Source organism: Peromyscus maniculatus, chromosome 1 (genome assembly GCF_049852395.1).
Source record: "Peromyscus maniculatus bairdii isolate BWxNUB_F1_BW_parent chromosome 1, HU_Pman_BW_mat_3.1, whole genome shotgun sequence".
Taxonomy (NCBI): domain Eukaryota; kingdom Metazoa; phylum Chordata; class Mammalia; order Rodentia; family Cricetidae; genus Peromyscus; species Peromyscus maniculatus.
This window is the reverse complement of record NC_134852.1, coordinates 75,277,030-75,301,021: the sequence shown is the minus strand read 5'-3', so window position 1 is coordinate 75,301,021 and position 23,992 is coordinate 75,277,030. Positions and strand designations below refer to the sequence as shown.

Below are 23,992 nucleotides of genomic sequence, written 5' to 3'. Positions count from 1 at the left end.
TTCTCCAACACTCAGCTGTTTCCAGTTTCTGGTTATTATGAATAGAGCAGCAATGAACATGGCTAAGCAAGTGTCTCTGCAGTAGGATGCAGAGTCTTTTGGATGTATGTCCAAGAGTGGTACAGCTGGATCTTGAGGTAGATCTACTCCCAGCTTCCTGAGGAATAGCCATATTGATTTCTATAGTGGATGTACAAGTTTACACTCTCACCAGCAATGGATGAGTGTTTCCCTTACCCCACATCCTCACCAGCTTGAGCTGTCATTTGTTTTATTGATCTTGGCAATTATGACTGGTGTAAGATGAAATCTCAAAGTAGTTTTGACTTGCATTTCCCTGATGACTAAGGATGTTGAACATTGTTTCTCAGCCATTTGTGTTTCATCTTTTGAGAACTCGGTTTATATAAGTACTCTGTTTTAAATTTTATTTTATGATCATTGATGTTTTGCCTGCATGTATGTCTCTGTGAAGATGTCAGATCACCTGGAACTGGAGTTATAGACAGGTGTGAGCTGCCATGTGGGTGCTGGGAAGTGAACCTGGGTCCTCTGGGAGGGCAGCCAATGCTCTTAACCACTGAGCTATCTCTCCATTCCCCAAGTACTCTGTTTTTTAAAATTGGTAATTTGTAGGGTTTTTTTAAAATTTTTTTTGGTTCTTTGTATATTTTAGATATTAGTCATCTATTGGATGTGTAGTTAGTAAAAATCTTTTCTCATTATGTAGCCTACTGCTTTGTCCAAATGGGTGTCCTTTGCCATTCAGAAGCTTTCCAGTTTCATGAGGTCCCATTTATTGTTGATCTTAGTGCCTGTGCTGTGGTGTTATGTTCAGGAAGTTGACTCCTGTGCCAATGAGTTCAGGATTAGTCCTCACTTTCTCTTCTATCAGATTCAGTGTATCCAGCCTTATGTTGAGGTCCTTGGACCATTTGGAGTTGAGTTTTGTGCAGGGTGATAAGCATGGATTTACTTACATTTTTCTACATGCAGCCATCCAATATGACCAGCATCATTTGTTGAAGATGTTGTCTTTTTTCCACTGTGTGTTTCTGCCTTCTTTATAAAAAAAAAAAAATCAGGTATCCAAAGGTGTATGGATTTATATTTGAATCAACATGGCTGTTTTTATGTTAAACCATGCTTTTTAATTTTTATTACTGTAGTACAGTTTGAGGTCAGGGATGGTGATACTTCTAGCAGTTCTTTTATTATTCAATTTTCTTTCTTTCTTTCCTTTTTTTAAAGCTGTCCTCTGTGTGTGTGTGTGTGTGTGTGTGTGTTTTCATATGAAGTTGAAAATTGTCCTTTCAATTTCTGTGAAGCATTGTGTTGGAAGTTTGATGGGAATTGTATTGTAGATTACTTTTAGTAGGATGACCATTTTCACAATATTAATCACACGTATCCATGACCATGGGGTATTTTCCCATCTTCTGATATCATCTTCAATTTCTTTCTTCAGTGTCCTCAAATTTTTATTATACAGGTCTTTCACTTGCTTGGTTAGAGTTACACCAAGATTTTTTTTGAGGCTATTGTGACAGGTATTGTTTTCCTGACCTCTTTCTCTGTCTATTTGTCATTTATATATAGGAAGGATACTGATTTTTGTGAGTTAATTTTGTATCCTGATACTTTGCTGAAAGTGTTTATCAGCTGTCAAGTTTCCCAGTGAAGTTTTTTAGGGTCACCTGGGTATACTATCACATCATATATACATAAAGGTATTTTGACTTCTCCCCTTCCTATTTGTATCCCTTGATCTCCTTCAGTTGTCTTATTGCTTTAGCTAAGACTTCAAGTACTGTATCAAATAAGTATGGAGAGAGTGGACAGCCTTGTCTTGTTCCTGATTTTAGCGAAAATGCTTTCAGTCTCTCTATGTTTAAAAGGTTGGTGTGAGTTGTGGGATTTCTATAAATCATCTTTGTTATACTGAGGTTTGTCCCTCAGGACTTTTATTATGAAGGGGTGTTGGATTTTGTCAAAGGCCTTTTTTGCGTCTAGTGAGATGATCATGTGGTTCTTGTCTTTCCATCTGTTTAAGTGGTGGATTACTTTTATTGATTTACACATATTGAACCATTCCTGCATCTCTGGGATGAAGCCTACCTGACCACGGCAGATAATCTTTTTGATGTGTTCTTATTTTCAGTTTGCAAGTATTTTATTGAGGATTTTTGCATCTATATTCATAAGGGAAATTGGTCTGTAATTTTCTTTCTTTATTGGGACTTTGTGTGATTTAGTTAACAGGGTAGTGTGGCCGTGTAAAATGAATATCCAATGATCCTTCTGTTTCTATTTTATGGAATAATTTAAGAAGTATTGGTGTCAATTTTTCTTCGAATGTCTGGTAGAATTCTTCACTGAATACATCTGGTCCTGTGATTTTTTTTCTTGGGAGACTTAGTTGCTGATTCTATTTTACTATGTGTTTTGGGGTCTGTTTAAGTTGCTTATCTGATTTTAATTTTTCTTTGGTAGGTGGTATATATCAAGAAATGTATCCATTTCTTTTAGGTTTTCCAATTTGGTGGAGTAGAAGTTTTTAATGTCCTTATGATTTTCTGGATTTCCTTGGTTCTTATGTACCACCTTTCATCTCTAATTTTATTAATTTGGATCTTCTCTTTCTGTCTTTTAGCTAATTTGGGTTAGGGTTTATCAATCTTATTGATTTTCTCCAAGAACCAACTCTTCATTTCACTGGATTCTTTGTATTGTTTTTGTGTGTTTCTATTTTATTGATTTCAGCCCAGAGTTTGATTATTTCTTGATGTCTATTCCTTTTGGGTCTGATTTCCTCTTTTGTTCTAGAGCTTTAGGGTGTGCTGTTAAGTTGGTAATATGAGATTCTCTCTCTCTCTCTCTCTCTCTCTCTCTCTCTCTCTCTCTCTCTCTCTCCTCATTCACTCCTCCTCTATTTCTATTCAGAAGAGGGCAGGCCTCTCATGGGTATCAACCATACATGACATATCAAGTTGAAGCCTAGACAAGGTAACCCAGTAGGAAGAAAGGGTCCCAAAAGCTGGCAAAAGAGTCAGAGACAGCCCCTGCTCCCACTGTTAGGAGCCCCACAAGAAGATCAAGCTACACAACTGTAACACATATGCAGAGTGCCTTAGGTCAGTCCCATGCAGGCTCCTTGGTTATCAGTTCAGTCTCTGTGAGCCCTTATGAGACCAGGTTAGTTGATTCTGCGGGTTTTCTTATGGTGCCCTTGACCCCTCTGGTTCCTACAATCCTTCTTCCCCCATCTTCTGCAGGATTCGCTGAGGTCCACTTAATGTTTAGCTGTGGGTCTCTGCATCTGTTTCCATCAGTTTCTGGATGAAGCCTCTCTGATGACAATTGGGCTAGTCACTAATCTATGAGTATAGCAGAATATCATTAGGAATCATTTCATTTCATTGATTTTTTTTCTTTGTCAGTTATGTTTGGTTCTATCCTAGATCTCTGGGCTATCCAGCCTCAGGGTCCTGGCTTTCCAGGCAGTGTCAGGGTGGCTGCCTCTTGCGTCATGGGTCTGTCTCCAGCCAGACCAGTCATTGGTTGGCCACTCCCACAATTTCTGCACCACCTTTACCCCAACACATCTTATAGGCAGGACAAATTGAAGGCTATGTGGCTGGTGTCCCAACCCCTCCACTGGAAGTCTTGCCTGGTTACAGGAGATGGCCAATTCAGGCTGTGCATCTCCCATTGTTAGGAGTCTTAGGGAGTCTTAGATCTTCATAGATTCCTGGGAATTTCCATTGCACTAGGTTTCTAGCTCTTCCCAGAGATATCCCCCAATCCCAATGGTCTCTCCCAGTACTCTCTCCCTCCATCCTCCCTCAATCTGATCCCTCCTGTTCCCATCCCTCCCCTCCACCCATAATGTCCATTCTATTTCCCCTTCCCAGGGAGATTCATGTCCCGCCCCCCCTTGAGCTCTCCTTGTTACTTAGCATCTCTGGGTCTGTGGATTGTAGCACGGTTATCCTTCACTTGACAACTAATATCCACTTACAAGTGAGAGTGAGTACATATTATATTTGTCTTTCTAGGTCTGGGTTACCTCCTTCAGGATAATCTTTTCTAGTTCTATCCATTCGCCTTCAAATTTCATGTCTGTTGTGGTAGCACCCACGCTACCATCACCTGTTCACCATGTCCGAGCAAGGGGCTGTGGATTAAAAAATAGAGACAAGAAACAGCGCGTCATTCACCCCAGCAGAATGCAGAATGCTATTTATTGAAGGAGGGAGGAAACCTTAAATACAGGCTTACAGCACAATGGAGGATCCCTGGAGAGCAGAAGTTCGCTACCCAATGTTCTACATTCTTGCATCTAAGCTGTTTACACCAAATGTAGGCTACACAAACAAAGAACCTCTGGTGAGCAGTCAGTAAGAAGGAAACCAGCTGGCAATCAGCATAAGGAGGACATCTGGTCAAGGTCAGCAAGCAAGGCGGCAGCTACTCAAATTGGGGGGGCCAGGGCCCTACAGAAGTCATTGTTTTTAATAGCTGAGTAACACTCCATTGTGTAAATGTAAAATTTCCTTATCCATTCTTCAATTGAGAGACATTCAGGTTGTTTTCCAGTTTCTGGATATTATGAATAAAGCTTCTACAAATGTAGTCAAACAACTGTTCTTGTGATGGAGTGTCCTTTGAGTATATGCCCAGGAGTGGTATAGCTGGGTATTGTAGAATATTATTTTGAGGTGTGTTGCTTTTGTTTATGTTGTATTTGTTTAACTCTGTGAAGCTGTGTTACTTTGCCTGTCTAAAACACCTGATGGTCTAATAAAGAGCTGGATGGCCAATAGCTGTGACAACATTTTGGCACCCAACGTGGGGCTAAGGTTAAAATAAAAAGAAACAAACTACAGCTGAGATGTCTATCAACAGATGAATGGATAAAGAAAATGTGTCACATCTACACAATGGAATATTACTCAGCTGTTAAAAAACAAAAACATGAAACCATGAAATTTACAGGTAAATGGTTGGAGAAAAAATAATCATCCTGAGTGAGGTAATCCAGACCCAAAAAGACAAATATGGTGTACATTCACAAGTATGTGGTTGTTAGCTATTAAGTCTTTGATAAGCAGGCTAGAATCCATATAACCACAGAATTTAGGTATAAAGTAAGGGATGAGTGGGGGAGGGATGGATTTCCCTAAGAAGGGGAAATAGAATATATATTTATGGGTGGATGATGGTAGCTGGAATGAGAGGAATAAACAAAGAAGGGGAAGGGAAGTGGGTTGTTTTGGGGAGGGAATACACAAGCCACACTTAAAGGTAGGCCCAAATATTCAGATTATACATACATATATTGGGATATACATATATGCACTATATTATGCATCAATAATAACTATAGCTTTTCCAGGTTCTGCAATCATTTGACCAAAATTGTAGAAATGTCCAGCATACTCCATTTTTTAAAAAGTAAAAAACAAAATCCCAGAAAACAGCAAATTTCTGTTACTATTGTGGTTACTGGAACCATTTTTTAAATTAGCTTCTCAATCATCATCTGGACTCTCACATTTAAAAAATTTTAAATTCAGTTGCATAATTGTATCTCAGTAATTTATTGCTGATGCTGTTCATTCATCAAATTTTATTTTTTATTTTTTGTTTCTGCCATGTAGTCAAAACTATGCTGAACTCTGGGACTATAACAACAAGCTTCTGTATCAGTGAATGTTTAGGTTATTACTGGTGTATGTATTTCATGGGCAGAATGCACTGAGTATCAACAAGTCTCTGCAGGACACATCTCTGTGTACTTACCTTCTCCTTAAAACTAGTTCTTAGAATTGGCTTGTCAGTGAGTCTTTTTCTGTAGGATCCATATATATTGCCTAATCACTCTATCAAAGGTACAAAATGGAAGAAAATAAACAAAGAAACAAAGAAAAAGAAAACAGTGGGGCATTATGTCACAAGGGAGTATTGTGGACAATTCACCAATGTGACATCAAAATTCAGCATTTTGTTGTCACAGATCTATGTTGTGTTGGCACAGTGAAATATTCTGATGAAACAGTGGGTCATTGTGAATGTACAATGCAGCACTGTGATGTCATAACATAGAATTTGATGAGACAATGGAACATTGTGATGGCATAGGAAATGCGTCATTGTGATGATACAATGCAGAACAGTCATCAAAGAATGGTGTATTGTGAAATTGTGGAGCATTGTGATCTGACAGTCCAGCATCATGGTGACACAGTGGAGTATTATGGTGTCACAAAGTACATTTGTGATAGACCAATGTGATGACACAGTAGAAGACTGTGATGATACAATGTGGTTTGGGCTGTTGAAATGGAGTTTGTGATTGCACAATGCAACATTGTCATGATCCAATAAAACACTGCAATGTCACAGTTCATTGTGATGTCAAAATGCTGCTTTGTGATGGCATAATGGAGCACTCTGATGAAACGCTAACCATTGGGATGAAACAATGGCTCATTATGATGTCACAATGTGTTACTGTAATGTCAATAGTGATGGCACACTGCAGCATGTGCCGACATTGTGGAGCAATATGATGGCACAATGGAGCATTATAAAGTCACAATTCAGCATGTCTGTGGCACAATGAAGCACTGTGAGGGTAAAATTAAAGATTGTGATGTCACAGCACAGCATTGTGATGGCACAATGGAGCATTCTGAAGAAACAGTGGAGTATTGTGATGTGACAATTAAGCATTGTGATGATACCATAGAGAATTGTAGTGGTAGTATTTAAGATTATGATGTCCCAGTGCAGCATTGTGATGGTAATTAATATTCAGCAATCTAACAGCACAATAGAGTACTGTAATGATACAATATAGCATTGTTATGACACAAGAAAAGCTGTGATGTCACAGTTCAGCATAGTAAAGTCATGATGCTATACTGTGATGACACAATGAATTACTTTGGTGGAAAAATGGAGCATGGTGATGCCGGAGTTCAATATTGTAATGACACAATGCAGAATTGTTATGACACAAGAAGTATTGTGGTGTCACTGTTCAGCATAGTAATGCTACATTGTAATGGCACAATGTACTCCTATGGTAGAAAAAAAATGGAGCATTGTGATGTCACAGTTCAGTACTGGGACGGCACAATACAGGATTGTCATGAGAGAATTGAGCACTGTAATATCACATGAAGCATGATGATGTCATAATCCAGCACAATCAGCATCATAATGAAACAATAAAGCATTGAGCCAGCACAATATGGAGTCGTGTTGTCACAGCACAGCTTGTGACGTTAAAAATAGAGAATTGAGGCATCATGGTGCAGCATTATTATGATACAATAAAGCATTGTGATATCAGTTCAGTATTGCAGTATCATAGTACAGCATTATAATGACACAGTAGAGCAATGTGATGTCCCAGTGTAGCTTGCTGTGATAAACTAGAGCATTTTGATGGCACAATGTGGTGTGAGATAATAAAGCATGGTGATGTCATAGTTGAACATTGCAATGGCACAACTGATGACAAAGTATACTGTTTTTTGGCATGATGGAGGACAGTGAGATCAAAGTATTTGCTGTGTAACACTGTGATGTCCAAATGGACCACTTGAAACTGTTGTGATATGAAACTGCAGCATCGTGATAGTACTGCGGAGCACTTGGTTGCCAAAAATGGAGCGTTATGATGCCACAATACGTGACTGGGCTAGCTCAATGGAGAACTGTGGTGAAACAATGGACCACTGTGATGTCACAATGTAGATTGTGATGGTAAAATGGGGCCTCATGAAGGCACAATGCAGCCTTATGATGAAACATGGCAACACTGTGATGTCACAGTTTTGTACTATGATGACATGATGGAGAACTGTGACGGTACATGGTAGCATTGTGACATTGAGATGTAGCTTGTTGTGGTAAAATGGAGGATTATGGTGGCATGGTGCAAAATTATTTGGACACAATGAAGCATTGTGACATCACAATCCAGAAGAGTACTGTGATGACACCATATATCACCATGGTGACACTGGGCACTGTGATGAAACAATGGAGCATGATGATGTCACACTGTAATACTGTGACGTCAAAGTGAACCATTTTTATGACGCATGTGATGGCACAATATATTTTGTGGTGATAAAATAGAGCATTGTGATATTACAACGGACCATTATTATTACAAAATGAAGCACTCTGATATCATAGCTCAGCACTGTAATGATATTCCCTATACTATTGTAATGAAACATTGCACAGCAAATCTCACAGAGCACTGAGATTATGATGTCACAAAAATTTAAGATTGTAATGTCACAATAAACCATTATGAGTACATAATGTCATATTTTGATGTCACAATTCAGCAATATGATTATACAATGAAGTATTATGTTGACACAAAACAGCATTTTCAATAACAATGTAGGTTGTGATGCTAAAATGGAACATTTGGTGGCACAATGGAGCATGTGATGTCATAATATAGCCTCTTATGACACAACAAAGTACTATGATGTCACAAAGTATCATCATGATGGTGACGTGATACAGCATTGTGATACTGGTAAAGCATTTGGTGGGAAAATGAAGTATTGTTATGGGAGAACAGAGCACTGCGATAATATAATCTACTATTTTAATGGCACAATAAAGCACTCTGATCCCACAGTGGGGTGTTGTGATGGCGCAAAGCAATCTTCTAAGGATACACTAAAGCATTATGACATCATAATTCAGCATCACAGGGGAAGAATGGAACACTGTGATGCCACATTGTAATAGCACAAAGGAACCTGGTGAGCACACAGTGTAGCATTGTGATGTCACAATCCTCTCTGTGTTTGAGGGATAGAGTTTTATTGTGTTGAGGTATGTTCCCTTTATCCCTAGTTTCTTCAGGATTGTTACCATAAAAAATGTGTTGAATGAACAAGTCCTGTGTAAGCTCGAGACAGATAAAAATCCCAGCATAAAGGTATAAAAGTGAACCCCAAATCCCACCACTGGCTGAGGAGCTGTTGGCATTGGATAGCTTTGGGGAGAGGCAGAGCCTATTGATGTGAGCTGGACCACACACCAGTTGAACCACTCTCAAAGACTAGTTGGACAACACAAACTGGACATGACGAAGGGATAAAAAGAAGAAGAAAATGTGCAGGGATGGGTAAGGAGGGAGGGGTGAGAGGGCAGATTAGGAGGAGTTGGGGAGGAGGGTGAATGTGATCAAAATATATTGTATGAAATTCCCAAGAAATAAATAATTTTTAAAGATGTGCTAACTTTATCAAATGCCCTTTTTTCATCTGATCATGTAATTTCTGTCTATAAGTCTATTGCTGTGGTGGATTATATTTATTAATATATTTTTTCAACAAACCTTGTGTCCCTGGTAGGAAGCCAGTTTGGTAGTGGTGTACTATCCATCTTCTTAATATGCCCTTCACTTTGAAGGTATTTTGTTGAGGATTTCTGCGTCCACATTCATCTGCGGTATTCTCTTGATGGCTATGTCTTTACCCAGCTATGATGTCAGAGTTACATTGATATCGTGCAATGAGTTGGGCAATACTCCTTCCCTTTACATTTTGTGGAACAGTTTGGGAAGTGTCAACATTAGATCTTCCTTTAAAGTTTGGTAGCACTCAGGAGTAAATTCATCTGGTCCAGGATGTTATTTTGTGGGTAGACTTAGAATTGCTGCTCCAGTCTCATGGCTGTTATTGGTCCATCCAGGGTGTTTCTAGCTCTTGACTTTAACTTCATTAGGTGACGTGCCCCTAGAAAGCTATTTCTTCTAGATTTTCCAGTTTGTTGTGATGTGAATGTTCATAGTGTTCCCTGGCCTTCTAGATTTCACTGGGATCTATTGTAACAACTCCTTTCTCCATCTCTAATTTTATTAATTTTGAATCTGTCTATCAGTTAGTTTGGCTTGGGATGGCCAGCCTTGACAATACTTTCAAATAACCAGCTTTTTGTCTGATTAATTCTGTGCTGTTCTCGGTCTCGGTTTTACTAATTTCTGCCCTGCTCATTACTGTTTCTGGCCACCTGCAGCCCTTGGGTTTGCCTCTTCTAGCTTTTCTAGAGCTTTGAGGTACATCACTGGGTTACTGGAGATCTCTGACTTTTTATATGAGTACTTGTAAACATTCCTCTTAAGTCCACCTTGGCTGTGTCTCATAGGTTCTGGAAGGTTTGGGTCTCCTTTTCCTTTGACTGCTAGCAGTTTTTTAATTCTCCATCTGATTTCTTTGACCCACTTTTAATTCAGCAGTATGTTGTTCAGTTTCAACATGTCTGTGTATTTTCTGAGGCTAGCTGTCAATTTCTAGTTTTATTCCACTATGGGATGCATTGGGAATTGTTTTCATTTTTGCATTTCTTAAGTCTTGCTTTATGGCCTATAATGCAGTCAGTTTTAGAGAAGATTCCATGCACATCTGAGAATAGATGAATTTTTTTAACTTTAGAATATCTGCTGTAGTCACCATAGTAACAATAAAAAAAAAGTCCATAGGATATATACAACCAAAAATGAGAAACGAATCCAAGTGTTGCATCATAAAAGTCAGTTAAATATGGGGGAAACAATCATGAGAATTCAAGACACCAAAAGAAAGTTTTGATATTCATAAAATAATTTTTAAGGACACAATAGCATGATCTTCTTTTCCAGAAAGAAATTTAGACATACATGGATTAAACTCCAAAACTGAAAGTCATCAATGGGCAGAATGTCTAGAGAAGAAAGAAAAGCAGAGTTGGACTCTATGACCTGTGAGAGGCTTGGTTTTATTAAAATCTAAGGAAATAACAGGTTGAGAAGAAGGGTTGTGCAGTGGAGACCAATTAATTCAGAGATTCCCAACTGGTCCAAGTGCTGAGAACCAGTGACTATTGAATTCTCAGTCCAAAACGGGGCATTTTAATTAACTTTACTCACCACAATGGTCAAGAAAGGTGGAGGAGAGAGGGTAGAAAAAACAAAAGAGCCAGCAGATGAGGAAGGAGGCAGTGAGGTTCTGCTTTCAGGACAGGACAGAGCTATTGCACTCATGAACTCAAGGCAGCTGTTGTTCCCCGAAGATCAAGCCAGCAAGCTCCGTTAGCATTCCGAGGGGCAGCAGTAATTGGACTTAGTGGGTTATGGGGTGGTAGACTCGAAGTTGGGAGAGGAACATGTTGGGAGTGTCTGAGGGAGTAGAAGGGAGAAGCTGGTAGTGGATATGATCAAAGCTCGTTGTTTACATGTATGATATTGTTAAAAAGCAAATAAAAGATATTTTGCTTTTTAAAGGAAGGATAGAAAAAGGTGATCCACAGAAACAGTAATTAAAAAGGATTTGGGCTCGCCATACTAGGAAAGAAAATTTTGATCAAACACACACACACACACACACACACACACACACACACACACACACACCACAAACACTAGGCATAGGAAATTACACATTGATTAAAAAAGATCAGAGACCAGTTGTTAAAAGTCTTCCATGCCAGCCTGAGTACCTGATTTGCTTTTTTTTTTTTTTTAAGGTAAGCATGTCATTACATGCCTGTAACCCCAGTGTTGTGAAGGGGCCAGGCAGACCTCTAAAGTCAATTGTCCAGTCAGCCTACCAAACTGATGAGTTTCAGGGTTGTAAAGGTGGAGAGCCATCCAGGAAAAACACTTGGCATCAGCTTCAACATCAGACCTCCACACACCTGCAGTCACACCTGCATGCACGTGTTCATAGCACCACAAAGACACACACACACACACACACACACACACACACACACACACACACACAATCTTCCAAGAAGATGTAAAAATTATGAATATATGGGCACCAAACAGCAGAGCTTCTAGACACCTGAAGAAAATATTGACAGAATTGAAGGGAGAAACAGATAACTCTATAGTAAATGGCAGGGGGTTTTAATATCTACCTTCAAGAACAGAACAAATAGATGAAAATTGATGAAAAATAAGAGAGCCGTATTTATGACAAGGGCAAAATGAATAAAATACTTAATAAATTTAATCAAGTCGAAGGAAAACTACAAAATGTTGTTGAAAGAAATTAAATATGACCAAAAAAATGGTTTGAAAGAAAATATTTGTTCAAATGTCAGTGCCGTAACTGGAGTGTTGTGGCAGAAGACCTGGCTCTGGCAGCTCCATCAGTCTAGGCTCAGCCACCAGCAGCGTGCATCAGTTAAGGAGAGGTGTCATGGTGGACACAGAAAAGGGAGATTTAGATAAAGAAGTCTGGGGACCCCAGGTTTGTACCAAGAAGAGCTTCAAGTTTGGGGTTGTGTTTGTTTGTTTGCTTTTTTAGGGGGTGTTTTTCTGTTTGCTTTCAAGACAGGGTTTCTCTGTGTAGCCCTGGCTGCCCTGGAACTCGCTCTGTAGACCAGGCTGGCCTCGGACTCAGAGATCCGCTTGCCTCTGCCTCCCGAGTGCTGGGATTAAAGGCAGGTGAGCTTCAGTTTTAAACAGAGGAAGCATCTGACAAGGTGAAGGGGTATATACAAGTAAGCAGACCTGCTTGAAGTGTGGCCGTGTTGATCATTGTCTCAACTCCTGACCTACAAAATGGCCTGACACACTCCTCATCTGCCAATCGCATTGAGGCATGGGGAGGGTTAACTCTCCATCGGGGAATACAGCTGTCTCCATCTTGGGAGACTCTGCCCTGCTTTGGGGGCCTTGCTATTCCAGGAACTCTGGGTGCCTGTGGGGTTAGGACAGTGACCTTTGATCCTTCCACCTCAAAGAAGCATGAGAAAGTTTAGGTAATCCTGGCTTCTAGATGGACATTCCTTGAGTGATTAAGGTGCTTGCAGAGGTGGGGGGGGGGGTGACTGAAAGTAAAGGCAACAGGACCAAAGTGAAGGCAAAGACATCAGGCCTTTATCCTCACTCCTCAGTTATCTTGTAGCCCCAGTGAGCATGGTTTTTAGAACAAGCCATTCCCAAGAGCCTGTTCAAATATACAAAGTAGTCCATGGATACAATTAATCCTACAGAATCCCAATTATGGTTTCTTCAAAAGTAGAAAAGCTCATCCTAAAATTCACATGGAGTCTCAAAAGGCCCCGAGTAGCCAGAACACTCTTGAAAAAGAAGAAAGCCAGAGAGAGGCCTTGTGCTTCCTGTTTAGAAAGCTCATTACAAAGTTACAGCATTCAAACGGTGTGTCGCTGGTGGAGAGGCAGACACATGGACCACCTGAATAAAATAGAAAGCCTGGAACTCTCCCATATTGAGTCAAATAATTTTCTTTTTAAAACTGGCTTTAGTTTCAGTTCTACCATGGGGCAACATTTCCTTCCAGACAGTAGAGTGTATGAGGAATAGTGTGAAGACTCTTCAATGGGGAAAGACAGGCCTTTAACAAACCATGGCCAGAAAGCTAATAGTCATAAACAGAAAAAAAGAGAAAAGGAGAGAGGCAGGGGAAGGAGGAAGGGAGGGAGGGAGGGAGGGAGGGAGGGAGGGAGGGAGGGAGGGAGGGAGGAAGGAAGGAAGGAAGGAAGGAAGGAAGGAAGGAAGGAAGGAAGGTGGAGGATTTTTTTTTTATAGTGGACCTTATAAAATATAGGCCAATGAGCTCGAATGTGTCAGAGGCCAAACTCCAAGGGCTAAAAACATAAATCTCTTAGAAGAAAATGAGGGGAAAGTGTTCCACGAGCTTGGGTTTGACGATAACATTTTGAGCATGACACTAAAAGCAAAGGCAATAACATAAAACTGAGGCAGTCAGACCACACAGAAACTGAAAGCTCGTGTGTCAAAGGATGCAACCAGTGCAATGGCGAGGAGACCCATGGAGCCGAGGCCGGGGCGGGATGCGGTGGGGGTGGGGGGTGTTGTCTGCAAGTCACACGGTTGATAAAGGGTTATTATATAAATTTCAGAAAGAATTACTACAACATAGCAACAGCCAAAAGAAGCTGAGAAGCAGGGGAAGGACTTGCTTACAGGTCTCACTAAACACACACAAACGGCGGCAAGCCCAGGGAAAGCTTGACATCATCGAGCACTTACGGGACAGTCAGAATCACAGCAAGAGAACACCTCCGACCACCCAACAGGTGCAACAAAATAAATCAGTTCTTCAAAACTCACCAAGACTGCTCTGTGGGGAGACGGCTCTGTAGTTAAAATGTCGCTTTTCAAGCACACATACACTTGCACACACATGAACATGTTCCTACACGTATACATACATAAAAAAAGGATCTGAAAGATGCATCGTGATCAGCAATCCCACTTCTGGACTAGTGTCTTAGTTTAGAGTGTTTATTGCTATGAAGAGACACCGTGACCACGACAGCTTTGATAAGGAAAACATTTAACTGGGGCTGGTTTACAGCTTCAGAGATTTAGTCCACTGTCGTTACGGTGGGAAGCATGGCGGCGTGCAGGCAGACATGGTGCTGGAGAAGGAGCTGAGAGTCCTACATCCGGATTGACAAGCAGCAGGAAGTGAACTGGCTTGAGCGTCTGAGGCCTCAAAGGCTACCCCCTAGTGACGCACTTCCTTCAACAAAGCCATGCTGACTCCAACAAGGCCATAACTCCCAATAGTGCCACTCCCTATGGGCCTCTGGGGGCCATTTTTCGTCAAACCACAACATGGTACTTCTAGAGACCAAAAGCGGGATCTTGAGTAACTATTTTTATACCTGTGCTCACAACAGTGTTACCCACAATATCCCAAATGAGGAAGAAACACAAGTGTCCATTGGTGGATAGCCCCATTAAAAAACTGTGGTATAGTCATACAGTGGAATGTTATTTAACCCTAAACAGGAAAGAAATTCAGACACATACTACCATGGGGATGAACCTTGAAGACATTGTACTCAGTGCAATAGGCCCGTCATAAAAGGACATGTATTGGATGGCACTCATTGGAGGGCCCTGGGGAAGTCAAACTGATAGCAACAGGAAGTAGAGTGGAGGTTGGCCAGACAGTGGTGGGAGGGAGGATGAGGAGTTTGTGTTTGACAAGAACAGTTTCAGATTGGCAGGATGGGAAGACTTCTAGAGTCAGGCTACCCTGGCTCTCCATTCAGAAGTGACTAAGACGGTAAATTATTTCTGTCCCACATATTTCACCACAATTAAAAACAACAAACACTGACTAAGAGGACTAGAAATGGATGACGCGTACAGAGCTGAGGAAATATGACACGGCACAGGCACTCTGGGAGACAGTTTGGCATCTTATAAAATGAAGAGCGTGACTACTATATGACCCAGCAATTGCACTGTGGCGCTCATCCCAGAAAGCCGAAGACTGTATTGTTCACACGAGCGTCTGCACATGAGAGCTCTGAACAGCTTGGTTTATAAGAGATTCGTGGTGGAAACGGCCCAGATAGTCAACAAGTGAAGGCTTAAGGATAAGCCACACAACAGAACAAGCTAATGCACGTGTAATTTGGATGAGTCTCTAGGGAGTCACTCTGAGTAAAAGAAGCCAACTCCGAATAGCCACACACTGTGATTCCGCCCAGGTACCACTTTTAAAATGGAAAATTGCAAACAACAACAACAACAAACAAACAAACAAACAACCCCATGTAGTGTCGTGGTCATCAGGAGTTAAAGAAAAGGTGTGAGGGGTGGCAGGACAGGCAGGGTGGCAGGATGGGCGTCACATAAAAGCGTACCAGGAAGAAGCTGTGGGGGTGGGGGTGACTACTTCTTGGCTGTCCTGTAGTTTTGCAGGATGTTAGCCTTGGCAGAACTGGTGGAGGGTATAGGGGACTCTCCACAGCCTTGTTGACTCCTGCTACAACTATCTCAAAACAAAAAGGTTAACTTTAAAAGGGCACTAATCGGTTATTATCCTCTGTGGCTTCTGTGGGCTTTCTCCTCTCCGTCTGGGACCAGCGGAAGGCTCTTCCCTCACATATGTGGCACTCGAACACTGTTGGTGATGAGGACTTGAGCTGGGCTGTCCGCCAGAACACTGACTCATGGCTTCTCTATGTTGCCTGGACTTCCTCACACCGTGGTGTCTGGGATCAGGGGAAAACGGCCCAAGAAAAACAGAGATGGAAGGTGTCTGCGCCTCAGCAGTCACCCAGCCAAGTCACCCACCAGGACCAGGTCCTAAAATCTCACCATGTACAGTGTGAGGGACTAAGATGCTCAAGTTGTTGTGGGCAGTTTTGAAAGTGGCATCCTCCACAAACATCTCCCAAGGCCCAAAGGTTCCAGAACCTCAGCTCTTCTATGAACCACACTCTGGGTCCCACGACCTAGGAGAAGAGATGGAGAATGGAGTATGAAGGAGACAGGAATATGAAGAAATTCTCAGAGGACATTTCCACGGAGCCAAGGAGAGGGCAGTGGCTCTAGGCAGCTCACGGCCCTGCTTATGCTCATTCTTGACACACCATGTGGTGTGCTGGGCACAATCCCATGTAACAACACACAGACAGGAGAAGTCGGGGGTGCAGACCAATGCTTCAGCAGTGATGGGTGACGTTGGCAATCACTCCAGACTGTGTTCCAGAACCCAAGGAGGGGGCACCACCAGAGGTAGGACATTGTGCAGGAGTAAGACCTACCTGAGGTCTTTTTGAAGGGAGGAGACCCAAGGACACCCTCTTCAACCTCCTTTTCTCTCAGGGAAATGACCCTGGAAAATGTCATTATCCAGAAGTGAATGACACATGGTTCTTTCCTTTCGCTCCCTCTGTCCCACCTCTGGGACAGGCTGTCCAGCAAATCTACAGTCACCAGCTCACTCAGGTGCAAGGGGAGGGACTGGAATCCTCTTCTTAGTGGAGACAGCAGAGACTCTGCAAGAGGGAATATTGTTATTGGCAATGTTGGAAAGTATCATCCCTGACCATAGTGCAGCACCGTGGCTCCAGGAGGAAGCCTCCAGAAATGCCCACGGGGAGCAGGAGAAGTTGGGGGTGCAGACCAACGCTGCACTGAAATACATTAGTGGATCTGGTGCTCATAGGGAGGTGACCATGGGACCCTAGAACACAGGGGGTCCTCCCTGAGGCCCCTGATTGAGGGTCGCAGCCTTGGGGAGACAGGGCAATGGAAATGCAAGATGCGGCCATGAAAGGAATCTGTTGTGGGGAGGGGCATTAACAAAATACAGTGGTGATCTGAGCCACATGTTATAATTTCATAGCTCTTCTAGTGTGTTTTTCGTTCCTCTGCTCTGTGGAGATTCATCCTCTTCCAAGCTGATGAGGGTTACTGGCAAATTCCATTTGCAAGCCACATGACTCTCCTCAACCTTGTAGTGACAAGATGGAGATTCCCCCACTTCCTTAGAATACCTGAGGTTGGGTATTTTAATGATAAAGGAGGCTAATTTAGCCTACAGTTCTGGAGACTCAAGAGTGTGGCTCTGCTATTGGTGGGACTCTGATGGGAAACCACGTGGAGGATGTCACAATGGTGGGAGCCATGTTTAAAAGAGGGATTCAGGGCCGGGCGGCGGTGGCGCACGCCTTTAATCCCAGCACTCGGGAGGCAGAGGCAGGCGGATCCCTGTGAGTTCGAGGCCAGCCTGGGCTACCAAGTGAGTTCCAGGAAAGGCGCAAAGCTACACAGAAAAACCCTGTCTCGAAAAACCAAAAAAAAAAAAAAAAAAGAGGGATTCAGGGATGTGTCGGGCTTACAACAATGTTCTTGTGGTGACTTACCCAGTCCCATAGGGTCTGATCCATTCCCATGATATAGCATTAGTCATTCATGAGGTTAGAACCCCAAAACACACTCCCCTCCAATTAAGCCCTAACTCTCAAAGGTCTCAACATCTCAACATGGGCTGCAGGGAACACTGAACATCCCACACAGGAGCCTTCAGAGGGCAGACCACACCAAAAGACAGCGCTGACTGAAGTGCTCTTGGTTCTGTTACTTCAGAGGTTTGTGGGTCAGGAGTTCACACACGGCCAAGTAGAACCTCTACTTGGGGATTCGCCAGGCTCTGCTCTGTCATCCCTTAGGGGGAGCTTGCCACCTGACTCTCTCCAATCTTGTAGTACAAGACTACGATCCTCCACTTCCTTGGGTAAGCGCCGGTCAGCTAGCAACTTGTGTATTGCTTGAGGCTGCTCTTCTGCCAGCCAGACCCCACAGGCAGTTAGCAACACAGCAGTCTGGAAACTTCCAAGCCAGGTCTGTCTGGACTCTTCTTTTATAGGCTCCTCTGACTGGATCAGGCACGCCCAGAATAACCCAAACAGTCTCCCTCTTGGTGATCTCAAAGTTGACTGCCATGTGCCTACTCATGAGGGACATCTGTGATAGAGCCCAGTTCTACACTCAGGAAGAAGGCATTATGTAGAGATCGTGCTCTAGAATGGGAATCTTGAGACATATTAGAATTCTGTTCACCATATCTGGGCTTAGAGACCGCATTTATGCCTACTTTTTGTTGTAGAAATTTCTAAGGATGACACAGAGTTCTCCCCAGCCACTGGTGTCTCTACAGTACGTGTGAATGGTAGATGAAAAATTTTTGCATGAGCTAGGCTTGGTGGTGCACGCCTTTAGTCCCATCACCCTGGAGGCAGAGCTAGGTAGATCTCTGTGAGTTTGAGGCCAGCCTGGTTTATATAGTGAGTTTCAGGCCAGGCAGAGCTACATAGTGAGGCCCCGTCTCAAAAAACTAAAAAATAAATTTTAAAAAGAAAAACTTCTCTCAGGAAGGAAAGTGCTGAGTCATCACTGAAGACATCACATTTTTAAGAATCCAACCAAGGGTACAGGAAAAGCATCTACTGTAAAAGAAAGTCAGAAGGCAACACACAGGGTTAGCATCACAGCACCCGGCTGCCACAGGGCAATCCCAAGTCTCTTCACTGGTGACTTAGTTAGGGTTTCTAATACTTTGATAAAACACCAAGATCAAAAGATCCATGAGGAAGAAAGGACTTATTTGGCTTACAGTTCCACACCATAGTCCATCATCTAAGGAAGACAGGACAGGAACTCGAGGAAGGAACAAAGAGGCGGGAATTGAAGCAGACGCCGTGGAGGAGTGATTCTCCTCCTGGCTTGCTCCGTTTGCTTTCTTAAACAACCCAGGACCACCTGCCCAGAGGCTGCAGTGCCCATAGTGGGCTGGGCCTTTCCACATCAATCATCAGCCCAAAAAATGCAGCACACACCTGTTCACAGGACAATCCGATGGGTGCATTTTTCTGAGCTGAGGTTCCCTCTTCTCAGATGACTCTAGCTTGTGTCAAGTTGACCAAAGACAAACCAACATAACACATATATGTATAGTCATCCTCTTGCATCCATAGCAGAAGTATCCCGGGGCATCAGCTGATGCCTGGACTCACAGATAACACAGCAACCTGCACACACTGTTTTTTCTACACATACATGTGTTTGAGAAAGTGGAAGTTATAAAGTGGGCACAATAAGATCGGTAGTAACTAATGATGAAATACAATGTAACCATTAACTGTAACAGAGGTTACTTAAGAGTGTTGGATAGTTTCTGGGTTTTCCATTCAACAGTTTGGAATCACAGTCAGCAAAGGGTGAGAACAGAAAGTTTGTGCCCAGTGGAAGACTGCCCCAATGAATTAGTGTGTGCTGAGCTGTTCAATCCACAAATCACTTTAGAACAGTAAGAATGGCTGAAAACCACAATGAGCTACATTTTGGAAATTTTGTTATGAAATTAAAGTATTAAAATATTTTGTAATATCTTCTGCAGCGACAAAAACCCACTCACCTATTTTTATGACGGACTCTAGTGCTAGATCATGATGCATTCAATTTGTGGTTAATTTCCAAAACTAAGCATTGCTTTGAGAATTTTAGGGAATTCCAGTAACTATTGCCTCAGCGGAAGGAAGTGCTCCATACTAAGTTTAAGATATAGCTACACAGAGAAACCCTGTCTTGAAAAAAAAAAAAAAAAAAAAAAAAGATGTGTGTGTGTGTGTGTGTGTGTGTGTGTGTGTGTGTGTGTGTGTGACTGTGATTTGGGTTCAAGAAAGCTTGTCTGGCTTGTCTCTGCTACAGGTTGAGCATGAATCTGTGAAGATCTTAATAGACTGGAATTAGTGACTTGGTGAATAACGGCAGGGAAAATAAATTTTATGGGAGCAATAGCAAGCTTATGAATTATGACCTTATTAACCATGCAGACAATGGCACCAGCAGCACACCCAGGCACACACAGTAATTAAACTCGGCCATCTGTGATATTTTTTTGCCGGGTTTTAGTCACATTAAAATACTATAGTTTGACACATCTCACTTGTTGTATGACTTTTGCATACTTAGATTCGCAGTCCAAAGGGCCTGGCTGCTGCTGCTTTTGGAAGGTGTTGGGTAGCTGGGGTCGGGGGATTTGCTTAGGGATAGAAGCTTGCCTACTATGTGCTAGGCGCAATCCTGGTACCACAAATAGAAAAAGAAAAAAGGTGCCTGTCGGCCAGGCTGGCTACCAGCAAGCCACAAATCACTGGATTCTGTTGGACAGGCCCTCAATGGCACCACCGTGTGGCTGATGAGTGAGATGGCAGGAAGATATTCTCCCCTCAAGGAGGAAATTCTGACATTTTGGTCCCTGGGATGATTTGAGAATTCAGAGAAAGAGAACTACTAAAAAAGAAAAAAAAAAGAAAAAAAAAGCAATCTTTTCTATTTTTAGGACAGGTCAATCCCTGAGTGATGGGCTTTAGTGTATAGTTTACAGCCTTGGTTTGTGGAGCCATTTGTACTGGCTGAAATCATACAAAGAAAAGCTTTGTGCGTGTGTATGTGCAGCAGGGAATAGGTAGGAGAGGCTGAGCTCTAGGATCTGGACCAGGCCTGAGCTGGAGTGCTGGTTCAGACTGTGAGATTTTACACACAGTTCTGGGTAGCCCCAAGCCTGTTTTCTTATGGGAAACTCGGACAACTTGGATGTCACAGGGACGCTGATCCAAGTTTGGCCCGGACTTGGTAAGGGCTGGACAGTATAGCTCTTCTCCTCCTCAAGCTCCTTCTCTCCCTCTCCTTCCCTCTTCCTCACTCTCCCCTTCTCTCTCCCCGCCCCCCCTTTCCTCCTCTTCCCCCCTCGCCCTCGTCTCCTGCCAGGTAACTGCTGAGTACCCATGAGACAAGGTAGAGAGTCAGGATGCCAGTCCCCAAGAGCGTGGACTCCCTCCTTCCTCTGAGACCCTCAGAGTGCTGCTGCCCCAGGGTTCCCCTCCTTTGCCAGGGGCTCCTAACTTCACTTTTGTCTTGTGTCTGGCACCTGACGGCCCTGCATCTTGAGTTGACAGGGCCACGGAAGACCTGGGAATGACAGCTGTCCTTGCTGTGGAGCACTCAGCCCTCACTGTCCCGTCACCGGTGTCCCTGCTCCGGGCCTCCCTCAAGAACGTCCTCCAACACACAACTCGACTGCTGTGTCCTTACAGATAGCCCCACCTGTGAGCAAAGACGCTGCAGCTTTCAGAGAAAACGGACAAGAGCCACGGCGTTCCTTTGTGTCCAGACAAACTTTCTGTTATTGTTTGAGAAATCTTTCAACTCTTATTCATGAACATTTTTGAACATAAAAAATGAAGTGAAAGACCTAAAGCTACTCAGCCTTGCCCGGAAGCTCTGCAGTCTACTGCAGTCTTCCCAGGTCTGACCTTCTCCACCCCTTCCTGCCCCACCCTTCTTGGTACTCCCCTCCTGACTCTCCTCTGCATCCCCCCCGCACCAACACCCAGCCCATACTTCTTGTACCTCTTCTGCCTCACTCCCCCCAGCCCTCCTGACCCTCTCCTGCACCCCTGCTTCTCCTCCCTCTCAGCCCTGATTTCCTCAGTCTTGTTAGAGTGAGTGCTGAATTCACCTCTCCTGAAGCTGCCCTTCAGTGGCCTCCTGGGACCAATCTTAAAGAGTTTGACTCAGAAATGGAGACGGGGAGAGGGAGAGGGGGAAGAAGGGGAAGGGAGGGGTGCGTTAATGGTGGAGCAAGCCCCACTGGAAGGTTCTCACTGTCTGGCACAGAGAGCCCTCCCCACCTGACCAATCCCACAGTTATCTCAGGGACCCTGAGGTACCGCATCAGCAGAGATACCTCCCTGTCGCCACCAGCCCTGGCCCTTGGTGTGTGGAGAAAATCCTAAGATCGTGCTTAGTGTGGGGCTCAGCAGTTAAAACTGAACAGATTGCATCACTTTCATTTTTACGTGTGTGTGTGTGTGTGTGTGTGTCTGTCTGTCTGTCTGTCTGTCTGTCTGTCTGTGTCTGTCTCTGAAGTTAAGGGAGAACTAGAAATGAGCGCCCTATAACTCTGGAAGAGAGGGCAACAAGGGTGCTGGGCAAAGCCTTCCTGACAGAGGGCTTCTCACCTCCCCACGCCGTCACCAGCAGGTGGACCATCCTTGTCCATGCTGTCACCAGCAAACGGGCCATCCTTGTTACCGCATCACCAGCAGGTGGGGACTTCAGAGACTTTCTGTCAAACATTAGCAAACCAGTGCTGGGAATTTCTTTTTTTCTTTTTGTTTGTTTGTTTTTGTTTTTCGAGACAGGGTTTCTCTGTGTAGCTTTGCGCCTTTCCTGGAACTCACTTGGTAGCCCAGGCTGGCCTCGAACTCACAGAGCCTGGCTCTACCTCCTGAGTGCTGTGATTAAAGGCATGCGCCACCACTGCCCAGCTAGTGCTGGGAATTTCTTGCCTTGAAGAAGCCAGTGTTTGTCCTGAGAAACTTCTGCCCAGAGCCTGTTGGGAACGAAACTAAGAACCTGCTCTCTGTGGAGGGAGAGAGCCCGTGCACACAGGAGTGCCCCAGCCCTGGCCCAGTCCTGTGATTCTGCCTCACTGGGCCCTTCTGCCCCAGCTTCTAGTTGCTGGAGTGTGGCCTGCACCTTCAGACTTCAGGACATACCCTAGGCCTTATCACCAGGAGCAGAAGGTCCCAGAGTCTGGCTGGAAGCCTGCTCTGAGGCCTGGCAGCCCTTCCTGCCATCCGACTCTGCTGTGTCCCGGAAGCACTCAGCCCAGGCTTGGTTGCTCTGGCTGCCTGCAGCTTCTTCTACAGAGCCAGGGCTGCTTGTCTCTAGGAGGTGGGAAGGCAAAGAGAATCTGCCTGCTGGGGGACTCAATGATTCAAGGTGGTTGGAGGGACTGCCTCTCCCCTCACAGCGACTCCGCCACCCCTGTCTGGGCCCTGACTTTCTCGCACCCCTCCCCTATTTTTGGCGGTTCTCCCTTACCTACACAGGTTTGGAGTGTGATGCTCTCTGGACTATTTTATTCCCTCTGAGCTCCTGGGATCCTCCAGCAGCCAGGCCTGCCAATCTGGAGGTAGATGAGTTATCAGGCCCAGACCAGCTGCCAGTAAACTTTCCAAGTGACTGGCTAGATATGAGTAGACCAGAAGTTACAGTGACTGAGGCTGAGTGTGACCTCACAGATGCTCCTTGGCGATGTAAGATTGAACATTCTAGAAGGGTGGCTGGGAGATACACTTCTCTCCCTCGATGCCTCCCAAAGCTACCGCCTGGCATGTGGCTCAGATCTGACATTCTGAAATTGGGATATTAGCCTCGTCCGGAAGCAGGGATGTTCTCCACCTGCTGATCTGTCTGAGTCGTGCCAGGTTTACAGTCATGTTTGGTGTAGCAAAGGCCACTCTGTGCCTGACAGATGTGAAACCAGCTGGGAATTACTCAGCTGTTCACACTGGTGCTAACACTGCTTCCCGAGGACAGTCGCCACTTGTACCGCAGAGACTATGTGCTGGGTCCCGTGTCTGAACATAAGAAGATGAGCCCCACCTTCCTCCAAAATACACGCTGAGAGATGAGCCCAACTTTGCCAGTCAGTTTACATGTCTACTCACTATAGCCTAGGATCATTTGGAAAGAGGCCCTTGAGGAATAGCCTAGATCAGGTTAGCCTGTAGGCATGTCTGGTGTGTGTGTGGATGGGGGGGTGTCTTCCTTGTTAATGATGCACCCAGTCCACTATGGGTAGCA

At 43.8% G+C, this 23,992-nt stretch overlaps 1 long non-coding RNA gene across 2 annotated transcripts; it reads right to left on the bottom strand.

Moving 5' to 3' along the window:
* Positions 1 to 3,921: 3,921 nt before the first annotated feature.
* LOC121829373 (uncharacterized) lies at positions 3,922 to 23,368 on the bottom strand. Of its 2 annotated transcripts, XR_013042154.1 has the most exons (6): positions 23,228 to 23,301; positions 22,360 to 22,466; positions 16,597 to 16,830; positions 16,148 to 16,284; positions 9,389 to 10,752; positions 3,922 to 4,177 (listed from the first exon to the last, which is right to left on the bottom strand). It is a non-coding gene; the product is annotated as an uncharacterized LOC121829373 (long non-coding RNA). The 2 variants fall into 2 exon arrangements; XR_006072155.2 differs by lacking the exons at positions 3,922 to 4,177; positions 9,389 to 10,752; positions 22,360 to 22,466 and adding an exon at positions 10,775 to 16,041 and having other exon boundaries at positions 23,228 to 23,368.
* Between the last annotated feature and the right edge of the window lie 624 nt (positions 23,369 to 23,992).